The sequence below is a fragment of the Theropithecus gelada genome, chromosome 9, assembly GCF_003255815.1.
Source record: "Theropithecus gelada isolate Dixy chromosome 9, Tgel_1.0, whole genome shotgun sequence".
Classification (NCBI taxonomy): Eukaryota; Metazoa; Chordata; class Mammalia; order Primates; family Cercopithecidae; genus Theropithecus; species Theropithecus gelada.
This window is the reverse complement of record NC_037677.1, coordinates 102,789,430-102,816,870: the sequence shown is the minus strand read 5'-3', so window position 1 is coordinate 102,816,870 and position 27,441 is coordinate 102,789,430. Positions and strand designations below refer to the sequence as shown.

The window sequence follows — 27,441 nt, the reverse complement described above, 5'->3', positions numbered from 1 at the left end:
GTTCCCCTTCCTGTGTCCAAGTGTTCTCATTGTTCAATTCCCACCTATGAGCGGTGTTTGGTTTTCTGTTCTTGCGATAGTTTGCTGAGAATGATGTTTTCCAGCTGCATCCATGTCCCTACAAAGGACACGAACTCACCTTTACGTATCTAGTGAGACAACTGTATAGATTTTTTCCCTTTATTATATTAATATGGTGTTTTATATTTATTGGTATTTGGATATTAAACCAGCTTTACAACCCTGGGATAAAGCCCACTTGGTTATAGAGCATAATCATTTTATGTGTTATTGGATTTGGTTTGCTAATATTTTTTCAATATTTTTTGTGTCTATGTATCTATATTCATAACAAGTGTTGGCCTGTAGATTTCTTTTCTTGTGATGTCTTTGGTTTTAATATCAAGGTAATACTGATCTCACAGACAATTTCTTCCTTTTTAAAAAGAGTTTGTGAAGATCTAGTATTAGCGGTTCTTCAAGTGTTTGGTAGAAATTACCAAGAAGGCCCTCTGAATCTTAAGCTCTTCTTTGTGAAAAGTATTGAAATTATTAATTTAATCTCCTTTTTATGTTTACTTTTTATGTGTATAAAGCATAAAATATACTTTATTTGTTAATTTCTTTCAAATTATGTGTGTTTGGTACTGATTAAGAGAATGTCAGTACCAAACACACAGAAATAAAGGAATAATGAGGAAAGAGTATTGCAACTGTATGCCAATCAGAGCTTCAGTTCCAAACACATTTGAATCTTTAGATTTAGAAATTTGAATGTTTTATCATTTTTTTCTTATCCTAAATTTTTGTCAGTTAGGTAATATTTTCAAAGAACCAGAGTTTGTTTTGTTGATTTCTCTATGTTTATTTCATTTGTTCACATACTTATTTCAGTTATTCCCTGTCTTATGCTCGCTTTGTGTTTAGCTTTCTCATCCTTTTCCAATTACTTATGGCAATAGGTCATCAATTTGATATCTTTCTTTTTTTTCAATATAGATGTCTAAAGCTATAAATGTCTCTCTCAGCAATATTTTAGTTTCCACTTATATGTTTAAGTTTTAGTATGTTGTATTTTTGTTTGCATTTATCTCAGAATTTTCTAATTTATCTTGTGATTTCTTCCTTGACTCTGGTTATTTAGGAGTGTGTCATTTAATTTCCATATATTTGTGAATTTCCCAAATTTATTTTTGTTATTGATTTCTAATTTAATATCATTGTGGTCAGGAAACATGGTTTATGATTTTAATGTGTTTAAATTTTCTGAAGTTTGATTTATAGTCTAGCATATTGTCTATTTTCAAAATGTTACATAGTACCAGAGAAGAATGTGTATTCTTCGGAGTGAAGTGCTGTATAAATATTTGTTAGTTTTAGTTGGTTCAGTGTTGTTCAGATTATCTATACCTTTGTTTTTCTCTCTAGTTCTATCCATTATTGAAGCAGAATATTAAAATATCTAACTATTGTTGAATTGTCCCTTTCTCCCTTCAATTCTTAAATACTTTATGAGTTTTGGGGCTGTGTTGTTATGTGTATATTTATGTATAATTGTTATTCCTTCTGGATTTATTGATGCTGTTACCATTATAAAATATCCTTCTATTGATATTTTTGTTTCAAAACTCTATTTTGCGTGGTGTCAGTATAGGTCAGTTTTTTTATGATTGCTGTGTGCCTGCTATATTTGTCTTCATCCTCTTACAGTCAACCTGTTTCTATATTTGAATCTAAAGATACAGAGTATCTTTCCATCCTGAGAACAGAATATTGTCAGAATTTTTTTCTAATACATAAAGTCTAAAAAACCCTGCCCTTAATGCATTTGCAGATAATGTTGTTATTGATACAGTTGGGTTTAGGTCTGCCATTTTTCTTTTTGTGTTTCATATGTCTCATGTGTTTTCCTCCTATTTTATTCCTCTTTTACTGACTTTTTTTGTGTTAAGCCAAGGTTTTCTGGTGTAACATTTTAATTACTTTACATTTGTTTTCACTTTTTTATTCTCTTAGTCATTGGTCTAGGCTTACTATATGTTTATTATCAGAATCTACTTCAGATTTATACTAACTTAATTATAATGAAATATAAAAAATTAATCCTATATATCTCAATTCCATCTTCTTTCTTTCATGCTATTATCATTTTACATATTACATTTATATGTTATAATATAAAACATTATTATAAATGATATTTCATATAATTTTATATTTATAAAAAACAGGAAAGAAAGAAGATCAAGTATTTATAAAGTTTGCTATATTATTATTATTGTTTTCTGTTTCTGGTTGTCTTCTTTTGTTCCTATGGATTCAAAGGACAACTGATGGCATTTTATACTTCAGAACAGCTTTGGTCCCACCTGACCCCTCTGTGCTGTTATTATCAAACACATATGCTCCTCCATTACAATGGGATGTACCATAAACCCATTGTAAGTCAAACATGCATTTACTACCTTTATAAACTCATTATAAAATTAAAAATTTATAAATCAAACCATCCTAAGTCCAGATGCTGCCCAACTTAGGATGGAGTTTTGTCCATGTAAACCCATCATAATGTCTAAAAATCATAAGTCCAACCATTAAAAGTTAGAAACTGTCTGTGTACCAGATTTCTGCATGGTATATGCCCAATATAAAAAGTACAACTAAGGCCGGGCGCGGTGGCTCAAGCCTGTAATCCCAGCACTTTGGGAGGCCGAGACGGGCGGATCACGAGGTCAGGAGATCGAGACCATCCTGGCTAACACGGTGAAACCCCGTCTCTACTAAAAAATACAAAAAATTAGCCGGGCGAGGTGGCGGGCGCCTGTGGTCCCAGCTACTCGGGAGGCTGAGGCGGGAGAATGGCGTGAACCTGGGAGGCGGAGCTTGCAGTGAGCTGAGATCCGGCCACTGCACTCCAGCCTGGGCGACAGAGCGAGACGCCGTCTCAAAAAAAAAAAAAAAAAAAAGTACAACTATATACAAATTGTGTTAGACAATTATTTTATCAATCTGTTGAGAGTAGAAATGAGACAAAACATGCATTTATACTATCTTTTAAAATTATATAATTACCATTACCAGTAATCATTCTCTTTTCATGCAGATTTGAATTACTCTCTGGGATCACTTACTTTCAGCCTGCAAAATTTCTAAGTATTTTTGTAAGATGAGTCTGCTAACAATATATTTTCTCAGTGCTTCTGTTATCTGAGACTGTATTTATTTCATCTTCATTTTTACAGATAGTTTTGCTGGATGTATGATTCTTGGTTGACAGTTTTTTTTGTTTTTTATTTCTTCTTTCAGTACTTTGAATATGTCACCCCACTCTTTCCTGGTCTCCATTGTTTCTGATGAGAAGATCTTAATCTCACTAAGGTTTCTGTATCCAAGCAAAGTCATTTTCCACTTGCTGCTTGCAGTATTTTCTGTGTCTTTAGATTTCAGCATTCTTACTCTGATATGCCTGGGTAAATCTTTTTGCATTCATCCTACTTGGGATTCTTTGATATGCAGATTATTTTTTCATCAATTTTTAGTTTTCACTCATTATTCTTAAAATATTTTTTTCCGCTCCTTTCTCTTCTCTTTTTCGGGTACACCCTTTATGTACATGTTGGTATGCTTAATGGTGTCCACATTTCTCTGAGATTCTATACATTTTTAGAAATTTGATTTACTCTGTTTTTTTGGATCACATAATCTCTATCAATTTATCTTCAAGTATGCTAACTGTATCAAACATACTGTTGAGCCTCTCTAGTGGATTTTATATTTTGATGACAGAACTTTTCACTCCAGAATTTACATGTGGCTATGTTTATAATCTCAGCTAAAACATTGTCTTCATGGCTTCTTTCAACATATTCAAGCATAGTTTCCTTTAGTTTTTTGATATATTTATAAGGAATACTTTGACTCAGTTTTGGGTTTTTTTTGTTTTTTGTTTTTTGTTTTCTGTTAAATCTGACATCTGGGCCTTCTCAGAGGCAGATTCTATTGTCTGCCTCAAAACAGACAACATTCCTGTATATGGCTCACACTTTCCTGTTTCTTTGTATGTCTCATGATTTTGAATTGAAAACTAGATATTTTACTTAATATATTATAGCAACTCTGAATTCTTATCTTTCTCACTCCTTTTGGCACTTCTTGTTCTTGTTTGTATGTCTATTTGTTTAGTAACGTGAGATGACTGGACTACTTCAGTGAATTCTATTTCCCCAGTAGTGTACAGCATCTGATGTTGCTTCTCAGAATGTGCAGACTTGGCATGCAGAGTCTCTCTGAGCACCTGGGAAAGTCTGCTTCTATTAATATCACACCTAGTTTTAGCATCCACAAATTGCTTTCTAATTCTTCTATTGTTTTGAAACAATGCTTTGGGGCATAAATTGTTCCACAGAGTGATCCAGTTAAAAGTAAGGCCCCTTTGCAGGGGGAGAATCTTTCCAGTCTTGAAGGCTGCTCCAAATCCATGAAGGCTCTTATCTTATTCTCTGGTTTTCTCTATTAAATACCTATCTCATCTACAATTTTGCTTTTTGTTATGGGTGTCAGAGAGCTACAAGTCTCCTCTTCATTGGTCATTTCGTGATCTCCATTGGGTTCAACAATGCCCTTGGTCACGAACTCACAGTTTCTTCCAAATTAAGTAAACTCATTTAGGAAGAGATTTGAGCTCTTCGTTCTTATTGTCTGCCACTCCTCTGAATAGAACTTCTGTGTGACTTTAGCTGGGCTGAGGGCGAAGACAGTGGTCCACTTCTTTTAGGGTGACACCTCTGCTTAACAAGTGGTACTCTGGGCAGGGAAATAGAGCCTGAACTTTTGAACTTGTCCTTTTTGACATTGAACCTCTACCCTAAGCAAGTTGGGCAGCGCTGTTTAGATTCCAGTTTCCTCGATGTATTGTGCTTGGGGCATAACTTCAGCAATTGGAGTGGGTGTTGGGGAAGGTAAAGGAGATCAGTGTTCCCACTCATGGTACTCAGAATAGAGATTCTACAATTCAGAGCTGGAGTGGAATGACATGTTCATGCTGTTCCTGGAATAAAACTGTAACCCTTGGTGAGAGTGAGGTAGGGAGGAAGCCCCATGTCTTCAAATGACTGAACTAGAGTTTTCATCACACAGATCTAGGAGGGGCAGGATAGAAATGGTAATGAACTGTGGCTTAAGTGCCACATATTTTGACTGTTCTTACATACATTTAGTAGATTTTCTTGAATAAATGGTTGTTCATTTACTATATACCCAGATGACAATTTCCAAAGACTTTGCATGGTTAGTTTAAAAAAAAATTCATTCACTAAATGATTTTTATTTTCGACTGGGAACGTGGTTCACTATATTCTTTATACCGCTGTTTTGACAGTAAATTCCTCTGGTTTCCTTAAAATAACATCGTTGCCTTTGATACTCTGCAGGCTTACTCTAATATATATAATTGGACTTGCTTTCATTTATTATGTTGGTGGCTCATTTTATTTCTCAATCTGAAAGCTCTCTCCTTTTTCCTTTTGGTGGTATTCTCAGCCATATAGTTTATAACATTGCTTCATTTTAAATGTGTCCTATTTAATTTCCCCTAGAATACTTAAAGTACATTGTACAATTTCTATGTTTCTATATCTCTTAACCTCTCTTTTATATTCTCTAGTACAGTTCTCAATTTTGCATGTATCAGAGAGATTACTGATCCCTATCCTTAGAATCTCTGATTCCACACATCTAAGATAGAGCTTAAGAATTTCATTTCTAACAAGTTTTCAGTGATGCTGAAATTCTGATGCGAGGACTACACTTTGAGATTTACTGCTCTAGTTCTTATATCTCTGTGCTGGATTCAGATGATTTCTTCAAATTTATCCTCAGTTTACAGATTAGCCATGTCTGATTTGCTATTTATCATCTTCTACATTTTAAATTTAAATGACTAGTCTTCATTTATAGAAATTCTGTTTCTCAAAATCTCTTCTGTTTATTCATGGCTTCTTTTTTATGGTTTATTTTTTATATTTTATCTTCGATCCTTTTAATCTCATTTTTATACTTATTTAAGAACCTATTTCAGATTGTACCATTATATCAAGTTCTGTGATGTTATTTTGTGTTGTGCCAATAAACTGCCTATTAGGTAGAATCATTTCTTCATGTATTGGGTGACTTTTGATATGAGGTTATCATTGGCAAGAATTATTTCTCCATGAGAGTTTTGCTCATGTTGGGTTATAGTAGTTTCGGTTTAATTGATGAAATCTGGAGTTCAGTTTCTGCCAGGAGCTTGGAAAACTTAATAAGCTTAGACCTATTTTAACAATAAGTTCTCATCACATAATTTATGCACCATGTGTGCTGTAAATTTGGATCCCAATTTTGGATTCTATGGGGGATATTTTATTTTAGTTTTGCATCTCAGGTTCTGGAGAAATACCAGATGAACAGAATTTTCTCTATTCCCTTTTGAATTGAGGAGGGTTGATATGTGTGTGTGTGTGCACATGCATTTATGTGGTCAATTTCCCTTCTAGTTTTTCTACTAAAAAAGGTAAGATTTTAGAAATGCAGCAGCATGTATAGAATTGACCACTACCTACATCCTAAACTGAACTGTAAAGTATTATCACTTTTTTTGCAGAGATCACTATTTTAGGCCCTGGAATTTTTGTGCCATTTGCCTTTTATATTTTAATCTAAAATTCATTATCTTAAACTGATATTTATCAATTTCTATATATGAAGCTGGGGATGTACACATCAGCTGAGTCTTACGAATATTGGGAATTTTTATTATTTTGTAATCCAAAAATAAAATTTTTAAAAAATTAAAACAAGCTGTTAATCAAGGAATGTGCACTTATGATCTGTAGACTTATTGTATGATATATAAAAATATATAAATATATATTTATATTATATATTATATATATATAGAGAGAGAAGTTTTAAGTATAGGTAGCAAAAGCTACTTATACTGAATATTTATAAACAAGCATGCCCTATATTTAAGATTTACATCTTCTGGTTATGTTAACTTTCCTCTTCTATTAGCTCCTTGTTACACTAGTCATTGTTGTAATAAAATTACCAATTTAACGTTTTTCTATTTCTTGAGAGTCAAAGAAAAGTTGAATTTACTATCACTTACAAGCAGTGATAGAACTGACAAGCAATTGGACTGACCTGTGCCATTATGATGGACAGTTTCCAAGTTCTACAGAAATCACAGTGTGTAGGTACCCCTAGCTTTTTATTTACTGGTATGTTCTAGCATATAGAACAGTGCCTGGCATAAAGTGGATATTTAATAAAATTGTTGAACAATGACATGAAGCTGTGAAACTGACCTAACCAAGGAAATAATTGTGACATTTGTAATCAAAGTCTGACATTCCACATATTAATTTCCAGTCAGAGCTCTAGCCCCTGGGGCCCCTTTCCTAACTGAAACCCAGAGAATGTTCTAAACCTGCCATGAATGTAAAGTAATGGCAAGGATGAGGGTGCTCTGTGGGACTACGACTATTTGTGAAACTCACCACTGCTTAAAACCTTAACTTTGCTAAGATTTACGCTCTTTCTAATGAAACAACTGCCCTTTGGATTAAAAAATATCCCATTGCTTAAGTGTCAGGCAGTTAGATTATTATTTTAACATACCCATAAAGAGGAAAGGCGAGCTCACATGCAGAGGCTGGTTAATGTGCTAGTTACTAAGATCACAACCTGGGCAGAAGATAGGATGAAAGCCAGCACTATTAGAAAGGTCCACTCAGAGCCACAAACATATCCAGTGTTCTTGCTTTTCCCTCATAGACAGAAATCTTGTTACTAGATAGGAGCAGGTAACTGATATAAGGAAAAATCAGCCTTCTTTCAAATAGTCTCTAAATATTTGACCATAGGGTCACATCTGGGCTTTGATTCATGAAAATTTCCCATAGAATCTTACAGGTGTTTAATGAGTATTCCCAGAGTGTGATCATTTGTATGATTTTAATAAATTCTTCAATGGAAAGGGAGGTGAGACTGGATTAGATTTTGCCAGTTATCTGCTAAGTTAAAATAAAAACTTTTGGACTCCCGTTGTTCTTTAATTTAAAGAGTTTTTCTTTCCCAGTTTGTCCATCAAGAGTCAGCTCCTCAGAGATCTCTTATTTTAGTCTCAGCATGATCTAGGGGCCACTTCTAAGACTAGTAGGGCACACTGAATATACGCTAGCATGACATTTACTGTGACTTTTATTAGTAATTAATTAACATACTAGTATTTCCTACTAGATTCTATGCTCCTTGAGAATAAGATCTGAATCTCACTTTCATAAACCTAGTAGTTGACACGGTGCCTGGCACGGCACCTACTCAATACATATTTGTTAAATAAATGCATGATGCTCCACCCCACCCTACATGATAATTCTCAGCAAAAGCCTCCAAGAATCCAGCAGCATGAAAAAATCCTTTCCTTATGAGATCGTTCCTTCCCGATATTATCGAAAGCACTTGAAATGTCTCTCTGTGCGAGCCAGATGGATTCAAATTAATATAGCTAGAACAATGTGGCTCATCAAAAGTTAAAATAACAAAGACAAATTGGACTCCAACTTTAAAGTCCTCATATTCTTTTTCTTAAAATACTAAAATATTTTGTTAAAAACAGAATACTGGAATGCTTAACATGTAGTTTGCAAGTTAGTTTTGTTTCTTCTTGAAATTTTCCTCCAAGGGGTGGCAGAAAGAAAAGTAAATGTTATACTGGAATTTGTTTTATTTAATCAGTTAATGATACAGAATCATCTCCTTTCACCAAAGTGGGTCCCCTGATTAACAAATCTCTTCTGGTTGTCATGACTAAACACTCTCGGGAGGTGGGAGGAGTGGGCAGGAATAGGGGCACAGGGACATCAGTCAGGAATTTCAGTAAGCCAGACCTGGGTCGGGCACGCTGCTTCTCTGCTTTCATTGTCCTCATTTACTGAATAAGGGTCTTGATCTAGAATATTTACTCTAATTTTAACATGCCATCCTCTCTCTGAATTCTGAAACAATTCTGCCCTCTCTGGCACCATTATCACCAACTGCTAACAGAGGAATCATATAGTTGCAAGGGATCCACTGGGCTTAAGATACAGAAGTAGGGTCAGAGACAGAGTTTGGGCTGCTGCATCAGCACACAGTCAGGTACCATCAGGATCCTCCATGCGCACAGCCTTCATTGGAATGCAGAATTTTCAAATAGCAGCATGTTTTCAGGGGATTCTCGTGTAAGGCGGCAGTATAGGGGTAGCAGAATAGTACATAGCAGGGAATGCAAAAAGAAAGGGTGGGATACGGTTATCACCATGCTTACTACCTATTAATCTAACAATCATTAAACACTTACTGTATACCGGGCACTGTGCTGTGAACTTCCACCTCCAAACTCAATCTTCAAAATAAATCTGTGAGTTAGGTATTACTTTGGGTCCATTATACAGATGGAGAAATTAAGCCTCAGAAAGGTGAAATAACACAGTTTTTAAGTGATATGAATGGTAAACCCAGGCAGTCTGACTCCAGGGGCCTTGCTCATAACCATTGACCTATAAAGAGTTTCTCACTTTTGCTAGTCAAAGACAAATAAACAAATGAAACACAGTGGGAAGGAAAGATCTGACAAGTTCCCACATTCTTAATGTGAGCATGAAAACCTGCTCCAAAGAAGAAGCTTTGTTTCTGGAGTTCTTGGAGCAGTTCCTGCACCTGCACCTGCACCTGCGAAGAGCCCTGAATGTGAGATGGTGCAGGATCAGCTCTGAAATGTAGTCCAGAGAGCTAAATCAATAACATGTAAACAATGATAATGTTTGATTTTCTGGAGATATATAGATATATATTTGAAGTAAAATGGAACTCTGCAGGAGCCTAATTTTAAAACATCATTTTCTCAGTGATCATGTTAATGCATAAAATGTTTTCTTTTCTTGAGTGTAGGGATTTGCAAATACTTTCTCTGTAATTTGATGCTGTTATCAGACTTAATTTAATGACACATTGATTTGTTATTCATTCATTTATTCAACAAACATTTATTGAATGCTTTCTGTGTGATAGGCACTGTCCCACGCCCTAAAAAAGAGTTATAGAAAAATTAGACAATAATCGTTGGCCTCACAGAGTTTATGTCATGGTAATATTAAAGGATCTGAAATTTTATCATTCTGGTTTTATCTATCATCTGAGTATTGGTGGAGAGTAGAATGTTATGACCTTGGTTCTTAGGATCTGGGGAGCTATATGAGGAATTTTTTTTTTTCTCTGAGGAATCTCAAAGAAGCTTTCCTATTCCTCACTCTTCTTTAGAAGTTTCTTAGGCCAATAATCTAGAACAGAGAAAAAATATAGAGCAACTTCATCCGCAGAGTCTAGAATCTCCGGCTATGAAAGAAGACTTGGGGAGGAAAGTTTACTTTTCTGTTTTCCTTCCCTTTAATATCATCATGGCCAGCATAAGTTTCTTAGATCAAAGTATGTATAGTATCAGATGAAACAAGATAGTCATGTTGGGCCACAATGAGAGGATAGCTTTAATACACTTGTATTATAATACATTTTTGATTTCTTAGTAAGTGTTCTTCTCCATGTTTAATGGTCTTACTTCATCTTTTTCCAGGGTACCATGAAGAGCTAGGCCCAGTTACCATAAATCAGTTAGGCTTGAGCACTGTAAAACATGGCAGAGCATGAATAGTATATAGATGTGGGTACCTGGGCATGACCAAATATATACTGATTTTCCAGAATTAAATCCATGGTTGTCTTCATTTTTTTTTTTTTTTTTTTTTTTTTGAGACGGAGTCTCGCTCTGTCTCCCAGGCTGGAGTGCAGTGGCGCAATCTCGGCTCACTGCAAGCTCCGCCTCCGGGTGCACGCCACTCGCCTGCCTCAGCCTCCCGAGTAGCTGGGACTACAGGCGCCCGCCACCGCGCCTGGCTAATTTTTTCTATTTTTAGTAGAGACGGGGTTTCACCGTGATCTCGATCTCCTGACCTTGTGATCCGCCCGCCTTGGCCTCCCAAAGTGCTGGGATTACAGGCGTGAGCCACCGTGCCCGGCCGGTTGTCTTCATTTTTCAAAATGAAAACGCAAACATAAATCATTGTGTTTTATCAGGAAACATTTCACTGTCTAGATGTAAGTTGTCACTGGGAAAGAGTCTATAGCCTGAATTTTGATCTTGGTTTCTTCTAGGATCTCTGCAATTTTAAAGTGACATAGGGTCAAAAAAATCAAAGCATCTTTTTGATGTTAACTTATCTCCTTTCTTTGGAGATTTATGATGATATCTTAATGGTCTAGGAGCCTGTGTCTAATCTCTGTTAAGTCACTTAAAATTTTCCTTTGATTGCAATGGGTGGCTACATTTCATAAAATCATAGAATTGGACAGTAACTTAGGTCACACACACACACACACACACACACTTGAAATCCCTGTGTGTCCTTGGTCAGTACTCAATCAAGATTTTATTTCACTGATTCTAATAAACGTAAGCTATATCTGAAGGCCACCTTTTCTTTTGAGCATATTTTTATTAATAAAGTTATTTAGTTTTTATAATACATTTCATGGTTACTTCTATTGCTGTTTTGTCTTTTTTGGCTCTGTATGAAATAGCATGTCCATTTCCATGTGAGAGTCCTTCCTGCATTTGAAGAAAGCTTTTAGAAACTTTCAGTTTTCATGATACTTGCCCTTTCTATTCGTTCTGTTTCTCCAAGCAATCAAAACGTATCTTTAGCATTTTGCCTAGATTACAGAACCAGAATATAAAATGTCCTGAATCCTAACATCCCCAAATCATCACTGTGTTTGACTGCTGCCTGTGTGTTTAGTTTCAGAAGAGCCCATAGCCTTGCTGAGATTATATCATGCTGTGAGACTCTACTCCATCCTGGATTTACGGTTTCCTTCAATATACGGGGTCAGGTGAAAACTAGCCACTAAAAGTCAAGAATTAATATTTTCTTTTATAAATCCTTGATCTACGTTTTGTGGTACACACAATAAATAAATACCAGAAACTGGAACTATGGCCTCTATCGCCTGTAGCGCTCCTGCAGCACTTCTGTGCCGTCTTGGTTTCGAAACTATTGGGGACATAAAAGAAGGAAAGAGCATCTGCCACCAAGAAACACACAGTTTACTTAAGGAGTCATGGCACCTGGAGGATCTTATGCTAAGTGAAATGAAAGCAAAATATTGTATGGTCTCTCTTATATGTGAAATCTAAAAGGTCTAACTCACAGGAATGGAGAGTAGAACTGTGGTCACCCGGGAACTGGGGATTGGGGAAAATGGGGACATGCTGATCAAATGGTACAAACTTTTAATTATAAAATGAACAAGTTCTGGCAATCTAATGTGCAGCATTGGTGGTATTTGGAGTGATAATTTAATTTGATTTTGATAATCATTACACAATGCACAGATGCTCTTTGGCTTGCAGTGCGGCTACATCCCAATAAATCCATCGCAATTTGAAAATAACGTCGTTTGAAAATCATGTAACACAAAGCCTGTTTTATAATAAAGTGTTGAATATCTCATGTGATTTACTGAAAGTGAAAAAAAAACATAATAGTTTTATGAGTACTGTATGAATGCATATCACTTTTGCACCATTGTAAAGTTGAAAAAATGTAAATTGAACCAGCATAAGTTGGGAACTATCTGTATACATGTATCAAATCATGCTGTACACCTTGAATATATACAATTTTTAATAAGTTATGGCAGATGATCATTAAATAAAGAACAAAATATATAACACATTTCTGTGACATCAACTTCCGTGATTACTTGTGTTTTGTGTGTGTGTGTATATATATGTATTTGTGTGAGAAAGTAGAAATCAATATGACAGGGTTATTTGGAAAATTATTCCTAGGAGAGGAAGAATGCACGTTTACTACTTTGATTACTTCAAAATATAAATCATCTGAAGGAAGAATACTAATGCTTGGTATTTAAACATTTATATTCCCTAAATTCCAGTAAAGCATGGGTTTTTGCTATATCTTAATGATTTATGTGCTTTGAATTTCATGTTTAAAAGAGAAATAATGTGGGGTGCATACACTGTAGAGCCTTAATGCAAAATTATTTTCCACTTCCTCCTTGCCCCTATTCATCTAGCTAAGACTTCTTTTTTTTCTCCATGGTCAGCTAAATAACTGTGGAAGATAGTAACTCATGGATGTGAACTTCATTGTCATTTTTGCATGTATGAATATGTCCCTTGCTTTCTCAAATCCATGACCACAAGTCTAAACTCTAGCAGGTGCCAGAGGATGTAAGAAGTAGTAATAGAAAGGTTCAGAAACACCACAGTTTCTGGTGTATTCTTTGCTGTTTACTGCTTTATCTAAATATTGATTTAGATAAATGTTAGAGGAGTAGTAACTATATGTGTGACTTTGCTGTTTTGTTTTCTGCTTACTTTTTCTTGACTTACAGGAGAAATATAGCCAAAACAAGAGCTGCAGTGCCATAATGCAAAATAAAATTAAGTAGTTCACACACACACACACACACACACACACATACACACACACACACACACACACCCCAACATCTGCGATTGCTGAGAAATTAAAAATAGAACAGAATGAGAGTTTGGGTGACATATTCCAGTTTGAATCTTTAAGAGCAGTTTAGCTGAGGCCCTTTGATGAAAAATTACATTGCGCTTTCTTTTGCTACCATCTTTGTCTTAATTTCTAATCCAAACCCTAAATCTTGACAGATTGGTAGGGGTATAAAGAAAAACAGGGTTTCTTGCTTCTAGCAGAGTCTCAACATCCTGCTGAGTTTTCTGTCAAATCTGCAGGAATCCTTATAGCCACCACTGCCGTATTAAGTAGTTCATCAGACCCCATAGCTAGAAAAGACATCCATATGCTGTCCATTTCAGTTCTACCTCATATCTGTTGTAATCATACTCCTGGCTGGCATGCACCTAAATCCTAAACTGGAGAACTAGTGGATACCTAATCAGCACAATGGTTTTTTATTATTTTTCTTATTTTAAATATTTAATTGACAACATAGTATATCTTTAAGATGGACAATGCAATGGCTTGATACATGTGTAGACTGTGTAATGTTATCACAATCAAATTATCACATCCATCATCAGCCATGTTAATCATTTGTGTGTATAGGGGGCTGAAGACATTTAAAATCCACTGTTACCATTCAGTATTATTAACTATAGTCACCATGCTATACATTAGTCCTCAGAGCATATCCATCTTACAACAAAGTTATTACCCTTTTTACAAAGTTTTAGTCTGATTGAATGGTGACTACAGTTAATGGTAATGTACTGTATACCTGAAACATGCTGAGCAAGTAGATCTTAGATGTTCTCAACACAAAGAAATAAGTACGTGAAGTGATGACTATGCTAATTAGCTTGATTTAAACATTTCACAACACATATCAAAAAATTACATTGCTCATACATATATATGATTTATATTTGTCAGTTATATCTTAATAAAACTGAACAATAATTAAAAGTTTTTACCATGTGAACAATATCTCTCCACTTCCTCCACCCTTCAGCCCCTGACAACCACTGTTCTACTCTCTGTTTCTATGAGTTTTACTTTTGTAGATTCCACACACAAGCAAGATTAAATAGTATTTGTCTTTCTCTGTCTGGTTTATTTCACTTAGCCTAATGTCCTCCAGGTTTATCATGATGTAGCAAATGGCAGAATGTCCTTATTTTTATGGCCGATAAATATTCCATGATACATGTGGCATCCATTAATGGACACTTGGATTATGTGTAGCCATTGGCTATTCTGAATAATGATGCAATCAACATGTGGTGCAGATATCTCTTCACTATACTGATTTCAAGTTATCAGGATATATCCCCAGAAGTATATATTGCTGGAACATATAATAATTCTATTTTTAATTTTTTGAGGAACCTCTATACTATTTTCCATAATGCCTGTGCCAAATTACATTCCCACTGATGGTGTACAAGGGTTTCCTTTCTCCATACCCTGGCCAACACTTGTTATCTCTTGTCTTTTTGATAATAGCCATCCTAAGAAGAGTGAGGCAATATCTCACTATGGTTTTGATTTGAATTTCCTTGATGATTTGTAATGTTGAACACCTTTTTCATATACCTATTGGTCATTTGTATGTCTTCTTTAGAAAAATGTCTATTCAGGTTTTTTGTTCATTTTTAAATTGGGTTTATTTGTAGTTTTATATTGCCATATATATTGAGTTACTTGGATTCCTTATATATTTCCATATACCATATATATTTCCATATACCTTGTCAGATATATGATTTGCAAATATTTTCCCCACTCTGTAGGTTGCCTTTTCATTTTGTTGATGTTTTTTTCTTTTTTGTTGAGATAGGGCCTTGCTCTGTCACAGGTTGCAGTGCAGTGGCATGAATATAGCTCACTGCAGCCTGAACCTCTCAGGCTCAAGCAGTCCTCCCACCTCAGCCTCACAGGTAGTTGTGACTAGAGGCATGCATTCACCATGCCCAGCTAATTAAAAAAAAATGCAGAAATGTGGTCTCACTATGTTGCTGAGGCTGGTCTCGAACGACTGGGCTAAAGGCATCTTCCTGCCTCAGCCTCCCAAAGTGCTAGAATTACAGGCATTTGACATCATGCCCAGAGGATTGTTTTCTTTTCTATGCAGAAGTTTTTTGTTTGTTTGTTTTTTGTTTTTTGTTTTTTTTTTAATTTTATATAGTCCCACTTGTTTATTTCTGCTTTTACTGTCTATGCTTTTGGTGTCATATCCAAAAAGTGATTGCCAAGACCAATATTATGGAGTTTTCCCCTATTTTCTTCTAGGACTTTTATGGATTCTGGTCTTACATCGAAATCTTTATGTCGAGTTAATTTTTTTAATATGGTATATAAGAAGGGTCCAATTTCATTCTTTTACACATAGATATCCAGTTTTCCCATCACCCTCTACTGAAGAGACTATCTTTTCCCCATTGTGTATTCTTGGCAGTCTTGTCAAAGTGTAATTAATCATATATGTATGGGTTCATTTCTGGGCTCTCTATTCCTGTCCATGAATGCATGTGTCTGTTTGTGCCAGTACTGTGATGTTTTGATTACAATAGCTTTGTAATATATTTTAAAATGAGGGACTGTGATGCCTCCAGCTTTTTTGTTCTTTCTTAAGAATTGCTTTGGTTATTTGGGCTATGTAATGGTTACATCCAAATTTAGATTTTTTTTTCTATTTCTGTGAAAAATGTCACTGGAATTTTGATAAGGATTGCATTAGGCATATAGACCTCTTTGGGTAGTATGAACATTTTAACAATATTAATTCTTCCAATCCAATCCACAGAATAGTTTTTCATTTATTTATGTCTTCTTCAATTTCTTTATTCAATATCTTACAGATTTCAGATAGTTTTTGTTAGTGCGTAGAAAACAACTGATTTTTGTATGTTGATTTTGTATCCTGAAATGTTATTGAATTCCTTTCTTAGTTCCAACAGTTTTTTGGTGGTCTTTAGGGTTTTCTATATGTAATATCATGGCATCTGCAAACAATTTAACTTCTTTTTTATGACTTTAATGTCTCTTATTTCTGTGTCTTTTATCCTCTGTGTAAGATCAATGCTCATTGTTTACTTATATGATCACATTTCTAAGTAAACATTGTAATTATTCCCACTTTAATTATAATGGAACTGAATATTAGAGAGATCAAGTGACTTGGCCAAGGTGCTTCATTAACACATGGTAAAGCCAGATTTAAATTCAGATCTTTCTTTCTCCAAAGCTCACGCTGTTTACTGGCAAACTATACTGTCATCATTTAACCTAAAATATAGAATCTCAATAAAATGCATATTACCCTGGAGAGTAGGAATTTGGAAAGGAAGTGACAAGGGGATCCTAACAAAGGGAGTTTGTCCCTTGCTGTAGTCTCCTAGGGCTGCTGTAACCAAGTACTGCTTAATGTATGGCTTAAAAGGACAGAAATGTATTCTCTCATAGTTCTGGAGGCTAGAAACCTGAAATCAAGGTGTCAACAGGCTTCTGCTCCCTCTAAGGACTCTACTTAAGAATGCTTTTGTGTCTTTTCCAGCTTCTGGTGATTACTGGCGTTCTTGCTGTTCTTTGAACTGTAGTTTATCATCCTAGTATCTAATTCAGTTGTTATGTGGCCTTCCTCCCTATGTGTCTCTGTGTCTTCACATGGGCTTCCATAAAGGTGTCAGTCATTGGATATAGGGCTTACTGTACCTAGTATGATGTTATCTTAGCTAGTTATGTCTATAAAGGCCCTATTTCTAAATTCGGTCACATTTATAGGTACTGGGGTTTAGGACTTCAGTTTGTCTTTACGGAGGACACAAGTTAACCCACAGCACTACCTTCCCATTTTCTTTTTTAGCTATGATTCCTCCAAAAGTTATGTTTGGGTTAGCTGTTGATTATTATATTTCTTGTAGGATGCAAAAAAGACCATTAAAATGGTCTTTCCACTCAATCCAAAGGATTTTTAAATAAATTAGTGGGCAGAACAAAATCTTCCATTGCCGTATATTTCCACAGACCTATCTTTCAAGCAAATATATGACCTGTTCATTAAAAGAGCTGCACATCGGAGAGATGCTCATTGTGTGCAACTGCCCTCTATTACTAGAGAAGGAAAGGAAATAAGACCACCTAAAGCTACATAGAATATTCAGGGGGTGATATAGTGTTATCTTTCCTAACGTAGTGCACATTGCTATTTATTGATTGTTAAATAAACAAGGATCATTCTTCCCTTGGAAAGTCTCAGTATGATTTCAGGAACCCTGGGAAATATCATGTCATCTCACTATTTAATTCATACTTTTCTATTCTTTATTTATAAACTGCCTTGTTCCAACAATGATTTAAAATGACAAGCTATAATCAATGTAAACTAAAGAAAATAAAAGGATGTAGATGATAATATTTGAGAGTCTGGTTCCTGCAAAACAAATGTTGCAGTCTCCACTTGATCGTTTTGGTGTCCCACTAATTAGTTAAAATTTGAGTATATTAAAAGTACAGTGAACTGCTATAGCTAGAATATTGTGTAGCTAATTGAATCCAGGAACAAATCGCTGTACTTTAAAGGGAAGTGATATATTTGAAAAGGATTGGTGAGTTGTTTTTATCTAATCTTTCTGGGTGCTAGATGCTTGGCTGCTTGCAATGAAACGTGGTCCTCAAAAAGTAAGGGACCTATGGCCCTTTCGTCATTTCTCCAGGGCAACCGGAGGCAAGAGGGCCGGCATGTATCAGGTCATACAATTGTCATCTATTTGCTGAACCCTGATCACAGAAACACTGTGCCACTTGTGATTCAAGTCAAGATCCACTTTCCTTGGTGACCAAGAAGCAGTAAGATGTTAATTAATTTTCCTTTGTCAGTGTCAGTATTTGCCATACCTGCTCTAGAATGGTGAAAATCCATTGGTTGAGAATGCTTCTCTTTCTTCCCACTTGATGTAGGAAAAATAAGAGGGTCCACTAAATCATGTTTGTTTGTTTGTTTCCTTTTCCTTGTGATTTAAAAAAAAAAAAATGATTGAATTGTTTAAGTTGCCTTCATTTAGAGAAAAGTGGTTCTTGGAAAAGCATTTATCAGTCATTATGTGAGGACCATAGGCATAAACTAGGATTGTCCCAGGCACCCCAGAACGTGTGGCTACGCTGTAAGTAAGTATCATCAGTGTATGTTTATAGCATTGCAGCAAACTCTGATTCTGTAAAAGCAATTCTATGGCGAGCAGGTAGGGGGGATAAATTGGACAATATGAGACATCTTAGAAGTTTGTTTCTCTGATGGTCTGACTCAATGGAAGGATAGATTTTAAAGAATCCAGTGTCATCAAGAGGTAGCATATCCTCCAAGCAGTCCTCCACCAGTACTTTCTTTCTGATGAATTTTGAAACCTGAGCTCCTAGGAATCTGAGATTACCTTTCTTGAGAATTTCTTGGATTGAGAGTTTTCCCGATTCACAGTCAAATGCAGCATCTTAGCCTTTAATAATCAAATATAACCAAGTATAAATTGACCTTTTTTTAAAAGAAATGTATGGATACCAACACACACTGAAATAGGAGGCCTTGTTTCATATGCTTTGATGTAAGCAATATTTGCTTCTACTTTGCAAGCAATGAATGCTTTGGCTTACTGGCAGCTGGTCTCTCTCTACCTTTTCCACAATGTACATTTGTCTACTGGTTATCTGGGTGATGAACAGACCCTGCCTGGAACTTATGGCATGTATTCTATGAGGCATTCCATCATCTTGATTTCATTGTCATTAAAAAGTCCCTGGCAACTCAAATGTTGAATGCTCATAGCAGGTCTGCCTGGTGGGACACCTGTCCTCTTAGTCACCACTGGCTCTCTCAGCCATGGTTTCTTCCTATTGGCAATATTATCAAAATGTTCATTTCATTCACAATACCATTAACTTTTCTAGTCTGAAATAATTTCAGAGTTCATCAAGTTCACATACTTTTTTTTAGCGTTAGGGAAATTGAAGTGTAGAGGTCATATGAGCTCTTACTAGCAAAGCCCATAATAGAATCCAGACATCTTGATGTCTAGCTTAATCTATTTTCGGCTTTTGTGAATTTCAGGTGGTTCTGCTGAAAAAGATTGAACACACTTGATTCACACATCCTTCTTGCTCAAACATCTTTTTATGGGTTAATTTCTGTCATTAAATGTATTTTTCATTTCTCCCAGAATGTATCAACTGCAGGCAAGATCAGGTAAAGTTTTCCGTTTGTTTTTTCAGTTGAGTTACATAAATAGGATTTGTTCGCCAGGCTTGATACCACCTGAGATACCATAGCACTCGTGACTTTAGAATGTATCTGGTTGTGGTCAGGTAAATACTAAGCACCCCCAGAGCTTCTTTAATCTGAAAATCTTCTAGAATGGGGGTCCACAAATGGTAACCCCTGAGCCACATCTGGTATGCTGCCTGCTTTTGTAAATAGTTTTATCAACCACGCTCATTTGTTCACAAAGCCTGCTTTCAACTACAGTGGCAGAGTTGAGTAGCAATGACAGAGAATGTTTGGCCTGCACAGCTTGAAATATTTGGTCTGACCCTTTATAGAAAAGGTTTGCCAACTGCTGCTTTGGAAACTGTAAAAATCCCTTCTAATAATCAAGATTCTGTTTGTTAGATACGATTTCTTTTTTATTTTCTACAAGAAATGCATTAGGTAATTTTAGACTCATGCTAAGGTTTGTAAATAGACAATTTAGCTAATGACTTCCAGAACAATCAATGATGTTTTCCTTTTTGATGTACGGTGATTCTTCCTGTGTCCCTGAATATTCATTTTTCCTGAAAGCTGACAGGTAATTATACACTGAAATGACATATCTTACATAAACGTGCATGGTTTCCCTTTTTACACGTAAGAACGTGAAGATACAAATGTGTCTTTGATTTGTGAATTGACATTTGCATGGCTTTAATGAATTATCTATAAGAAGAATATGGGAGAAATCAACATGCTTTGAAATTGTTTTTGAGTTTTTGTGCCTACTCTTGTTCTTAGTGAAGATGCTGAGGCAATAGATTTTTTTTGAGTGATTATATTCATAGAATTGGCTTTGTAGTAAATTGCCAAAGTCTTGGATAATTTTTTGAGAAATTTTCAAGCAAATCTAATAAACACCCTGGCACCATTTATAAAGTTGACTTAATTTTGTTAGGTGCATTTCACCATTCAGCCTAATCATATTCTAAACAAGAAATAAATATCTGCAATTTGTATGCTTAGTCTTTTTCTTCCAATTTTCTCCAATAACACTGGTCAGTATTTCAATGACTTTTCTTAGTGTTGATATTTTAGGTAATAGTTACTTTGTTACTGAATTCTGCAATGATTAATCACCATCACGCTGCAACTATCCTTCCTTCATCACAGTCATGAGTCGCTTAACAGTGGGAATATGTTCTGAAAAAAGTATTCCTTAGGTGATTTTGTCATCGTCTAAACATTATAGAATGTAAAAGATTTAAAGAAAAAAAAGGTACCCCTATGTAAGGTACTTCCTGTGGCCGAAGCTTACAGGACTGACTATTGCTCTGGGCGAATGAGTGAGTGAGTAGTGAGTGAATGTGAAGGCCTAGGACATTGCTGAACACTACTGGAGACTTCATAAACACTATATAATCAGGCTACAGTACATTTATAAACAAATAGTTTTAAATAATAAATTAACCTGTAATTTTTTACTTTATAAGCTTTTAATTTTTTAACTTTTTGATTCTTGTAATAACTTCTGGTTCAAAACACAAACACACTGTATAGCTGTACAAAAATATTTTCTTTCATTATATCATTATTCTATAAGCCTTTTTCTATTGCAAATTTATATATTTTACTTTAAAACTTTTTTGTTAAAAATTAAGACACAAACACATATATTAGCCTAGACCTACAAAGGATCAAGACGATTAAGATATCAGGTGATAAAAATTTTTCAGCTCCATAATAATGTTATGGAACCAACATCATATATGTGGTCTGTTCTTCACCAAAACATTGTTGCTTGGTGCATAACTGTACTGCAGTTGCTTATTTTTAAATCACTCTTTCATTTGACTGTATGTTCCATGAAATCAGACACCAACTATATACTCTTCACCGTTGTATCCTCATGTATTAGTAACTTCTTTATTCTGGACATATTATTGAGCATGTGTTATTGAGCTGTGCTAATCCTGAAAAGGAGCAGTTTGAAGCAATCATGCCCAATCCTCCTGCAGTTTGCAATTATTTCCTAGCACAGTACTGAGCACGTAGAAATTTCTTAGAGATCTTCATTGAAGAAACACATTAATGAAGGATATTAGTGTTTGGTACTAAATCTAACAATTAAAATTAATTTTCTTTTATTACACAGCTATAAGCCTCACGTCTCAATAAGACTATTGACAACAAAAAGGATAAGATGAGAAATTGTATAGTTCAACACTCATTCACTACTAGAAAAATAATACCTGACAAATTATGAGTGATGCAGAAAAGCTGAACTTAAATTTCATTTCCTATTATAATTTTTTAAGTAAACATTTGTATTTATTGGGTATAAATGCCAAGATATTTATAGGGGCCTCTAAAAGCCCATACAATCTGGCTCCCCTGGAATTATAACCCATATCCTACATCTCTCCCCTTCAGTCATTCTGCTACCACATCGGCCTCTTTGTTCTTCAATCATGTCAGATGTGTTTCTGCCTCTAGATCTTTATTCTCTTTCCTCTGTCTGAAACATTCTTCTTCAAAGAATGCACGAGGCTTACATTCTCAGCTCCTTTGGTGAGATCTTACTTTACTCATATTATCAGAGACCCTTTCTCTGACTTCCCTATCAAAAGTTGAACACGTCCCTCCCCAGGTACTAACTATACTGACTTTCTACTGGCTTTGTTCATTCGTTTGTTTCTGCATTTATTTATTTTTATTTTTAATTCATCCATCTGTCCATCCATGTATTCATTCACATATACTCAGTTATTTACATTCTTGGACCATTGTTACTACAGATTTAAGGGTCATTTTTATATATTATGAGAAGGAAAGTTATATCAATATGGGTAAGGTAATGGAGAGTGCCTTGGCAAAATACAAATACAAAGTTAATGCTATTAACATTCAAAAAAGTAGTGGTTACTGAATATTTCAATAATATCAAAAAAATCTAATCTCTGTTTCTTACTAAATTCAGAACGCATCTGAATGAAAGCCATTGGCTACAAATGTTCATAGAATGGTTTCCAAATGTTCTATGATCAATCTCCATGCAACATTTGAGCAATGTTGTGTGAAAATGACTCATGTATTTTTTTTTCGACATTTTGAGGTCCTGAGGTATGACCTTTTCACTCTATTCCAAAATTTCAAATAGTTGTGCTTACTAGGGTCCAGGCTGAACATTTTTCAGGGTTGAAACAGGTAAAGCTAGAAGCTACAGACTTTTGCCTTTTGATTGTACTGTCTCAATGCAGAAGTCCTTGAAAGCACCTTTTAAATTTTATCAACCCATATACCAAAACTTGCTGTACTCCCTGGAAAATGATCTGAAAATTCTTAACCCACAATGTCAACTTCATCAAACCTAGGACCAGCAACCCAGGCATGCAAGTATGGCATATTGTTTCCTATGCTATTCCTACATGGGATTGGCTTAGACAAATACATCCTACTACATAAATCTCAATATCTATGTGGAGTTATGTGAATTATGTTGTGTAAAAACAGGCCACAATTTCAAAATTCAAAAACACTACTTTGATAATGATAAGACCACATTAGAAGATGCACATGCAAGTACAGCCTGACACCTCATCTAAACATTGTCTTGTAATCTGCAAACCAGAGGAGCCGCTTGACTTTCAGCAGATGAAAAAACATGACACCTAGTTGTTGAGGGGAAATTGGACTTTATTGTTAGAAGTTAGTCATTTGGAAAATTGTACTGATAACAAATCTTAAACAATATTTTGACTAAAAACAAAAGTATAATTTTTGTTTATAAAAGTGTTTCAAAATCTATGAAGAGATTATAGTGTTGTGAAGATTTTCTTTGGGAGGGAGGAATAAAACTTAAGAATTTCTTCATAAGTTGCATTTTATGTTTAAGAATATGAACCCAGTCCAGAGTTTTGTTGATTATGGATGCAGATTTTATTTTCAGTGCGTGTAGATGTTTGTAGCCATCTTATATCCACACATATCTATAATTGTTTATTTGCATGTTCTGAGGGTACCACATAATTTTGGAACATGCCATGGAAAGTTATTTTTTTCTCCCAGTCCAGCTGTTAGCTCACTTAGTGTCCTTCTCAGACATCCCACACATTCTTTGATTGCTCTTGGAGACAGGTTGATAACACAGCCTGTGATCATGGACCCTTCTGCCCAGGGAATGCATGACACATTTGCTGTTGGAGAACTGTAGTTCACAAGCCCAAGCCTAACAGGTCTCCCTAAGCTTTCATGGTTCTACAAGAAAGCAGGAAATAAAGGGTGGTTGAGTAGAACCTGGTGGTTTGCCGATCTCATTCCTGGTTTAGAGTAAATCAGTCACAGAAGATGCTGAAGGCAGCTGGTTTCTCAGTCTCATCTGAAATTGTAGTTCTATCATAATATATTTTCTACGGTAAGTTAAGGATCTGATTGAATCTATTTCCATTAGGTTTTTCCTTTAAGAAATTAAGTCAACATTCTGTCTTTCACCTTGAGGCTTTCTCTCATCAACAAATACGTAATTGAGCTTTGTTAGAAGCTATGAGCTTCTTCAGTGGCCTGCATTTTGCCTTGGATCCTAGTACTGGATATCCTACTAGAAATGTTGGCAGTTCTTTCCTAAAGGCATGTTAAAGCCTCAGTCCAGGAACATATGACCAAGGAGCAAGCCAAGAGCAAGGGCAGAGTCAACTGAATGGCACAAATCAGCAAATTTGGGGTGAGTCGTCTATTTCCTAGACCCTAGCCTTGCCACTAGCTCCACTGCATTCATTTCATAGACGCTGTTCTAATGGTCTTAATGTTTTCTCCAGGACCTTGTAAAACAATCTGCATGGGATTATCAAAATCTGTGATGATTTCCATCAGGAGGCACAAACATTCTGTCCTACGTTATTATCACTAAGATGATGTAGAAGTCATTGAAACTGTGGTTAGAAACAAATGTGGTATCCATTTGTAGATATAATTGTTAATGGCATTTAGTCTTGAGAAAATACTGTACAAAGGTTGAAGCCAATCCTTTATTACCTGGATTATTTTTCGAGAAATAATCTTGCTTCTGCCTACAGAGATCAGAGACAGGCTAGACATGGATCGAAATTCCTATGCCTATAAGCGTAGGGCTGTAGCACAGGTAAACAACAGATTAACTAATACTTCAGTAAAACAAGTGTCATCTCAATTGCTTTCTCATATGTGTGAGCTCTAAATGATGATGTAAGGTACAACCACCAAAATCAGAAGAATCATTTTTGACAACAGCACTCCTGAAGAAATAGAAGAAATAGGATAGCCATAGTAATAGCAAAGCAAGTGTTTTGTATTATACCTCAGGTAGGGTTTTGTTTGCTTTTCAAGGAAATGGGATTAATAAAGAGCTGGAGAGATTTTATTCTGAGTCTAGTTAGAGCCCATCTCACATTCTTGATAGGTTTGAATATATTATGGCAACTGGGAAAATAATATAGTATTCTAAATCATAGGTACTCTGGATTTGTGTGGCAGGCAGAAATAAGACATAGGTCCAGAAGAAACGTATGCAAAATAGTAACAGGTTCTCTGTGAAATATCAGAAGATATGTTAAGCCAGATAAGATATCTGGAATCATTGAAAGAACTGTTCCTTCTAAAGTATCCATCTTAGAGCTAATGATATCTCTTTTTCTCCTCGTCATCCTGGAAAGGAAATGAAATCGGCTATGTAGGAACTTGTTTGGTGGGCTTCTATCAAGCAGCGCGTTTATTTGTTGACACTAGGGCTAGGTATAGGGTATGCTAGTGCTTGAGGTTTTATGAGGTTATTTCCAATATACTCTGCTTGATATCATCTTTGCTGGACAAGGAAGTAGAACTGAGAGTTTGAATGTCAGCTTCTTTCCTGGTTTTACATTTGAAAGATTTGTTTGCAGAAATATTCATATACATGTATTTTATATATGTATTATATATATAATATGAATGACTTTGGTATACAATTAAAGATATTTTAAAATTATAAGTTATAACTTATAATAACATAATTATAAATTGTAAGTTATACATTATATTATAAATTAATATAATAATTATAAATTATAATAAACTTTTCCTGTAATTATTATAATATAATAATTATAAATTATAATAAACTGTTGCATTCTCATGAAACCCTATTTCCTGTTAAGCAACTAGGGTCATCCTTTTGATCCTAGATATGAATCTGCCCTGGCAAACCAGAGGCTTCTATACCACCTGCAAGGGTCTCATCATTAGCCATATATTATCTCAGGGTCCTCTACAGTGTCTCTTTTTATATTCACTTCCATAGAGGAAATGATGTCAATCACCAAAAACAGAGAGTTCTCTGGGTTCTTTATTATAAGGGGACTAATCTCATTCGTGAGGGCTACACCCATGTGACTTAATCACCTCCCAAAGGTTCCACCTCCTAATACCACCATATTGGGGGTTAGGATTTCAGCATATGAATTTTGTGGAGACATACATATTCAGACAATAGCACTTATATTTTTGTGATCCCTCAGAAAATTAAAAATAGAATTACTGTATGATCTAGAAATTCCATGCCTGCATGTATACCTCCCAAGATGGAAAGCAGGATCCTAAAGAGATATTTGTATACCCTTTATCATAACATAATTATTCACAATAGCAAAAAGGTAAAAGTACCTCAAGTGTCTATAAGCAGGTGAATGGATAAACAAAATGTGGTATACACATACAAGGAAATTTTACCTAACCTTATAAAGGAAGGAAATTGTGACATAGCTACATCATGGATGGACTTTGAGGACATTATCTATGTGACATAAACCTGTCACAAAAACACAAATACTGTATTATTTTATTTATATGAGATACATAGAGTAGTCACATTTATTAAAAACAAAAGTAGTAGGGTGGTTGCCAGGAATCCAGGAAAGGGAAGAATAAGAAATTGTTGTTTAATAGGCACAGAGTTTCAGTTTTTCAAGATGAAAAGAGTTCTGGAGATTGTACAACAATGTGAATACACTTAACACTACTCAACTGTGCACTTAAACAGAGCTAAGATGATAAATTTTACATGTGTTATGCCACACTAAGAATAAAGTAAAATATAATACTCACATATTAATGCTGCATTTGATATGTTATATCTTCTTGGTAATCTTTAAAACAATTTCATTCACTTCTAGGGCACCAGTCCAGAGCAAGAGGTTCATCAAGAGTCATTTCTGTTTTGTTAGGTTTTGTTTTGTTTTCTCTGGGATTCAAGTCTCCCCCTGTTCTATGTGTGGAACAGTTTCTCTTGGCTGCCTGGCAAATCTTCAACAAGACCCCACACACTGACATCAAGGAGGGCATTGTCCCAGAGCTTTCTCCCGAGATACTCAAACCTCGTGCTTTGCAGGCGTGAGGTGGCCACCACCAACCTTTAGTCAATAGCCAGCAGGCTCTGCATGGGCATCAGCCCTTGGACACAAAAGTGACTGAAAGGAGCTGTTAAATGCCCCAGTGTGAGCACCAGTGGGGTTTCTGAGAAGAAAGGGCAGCAGAGCACCAGGAGGAGAAGCCTAAAGAGCAAAATGCATTTTCTGATCCTGTGGAACTTGCAGT

The 27,441-nt window shown here is 35.4% G+C and overlaps 1 long non-coding RNA gene across 1 annotated transcript in view; it reads right to left on the bottom strand.

The window, feature by feature from the left end:
- Positions 1–27,113, bottom strand: part of LOC112630971 — a 49,206-nt gene extending 22,093 nt beyond the window's left edge. The window contains exon 1 of the long non-coding RNA XR_003121053.1: positions 26,953–27,113. This is a non-coding gene — a long non-coding RNA (uncharacterized LOC112630971). The remainder of the gene's footprint in view (positions 1–26,952) is intronic.
- Between the last annotated feature and the right edge of the window lie 328 nt (positions 27,114–27,441).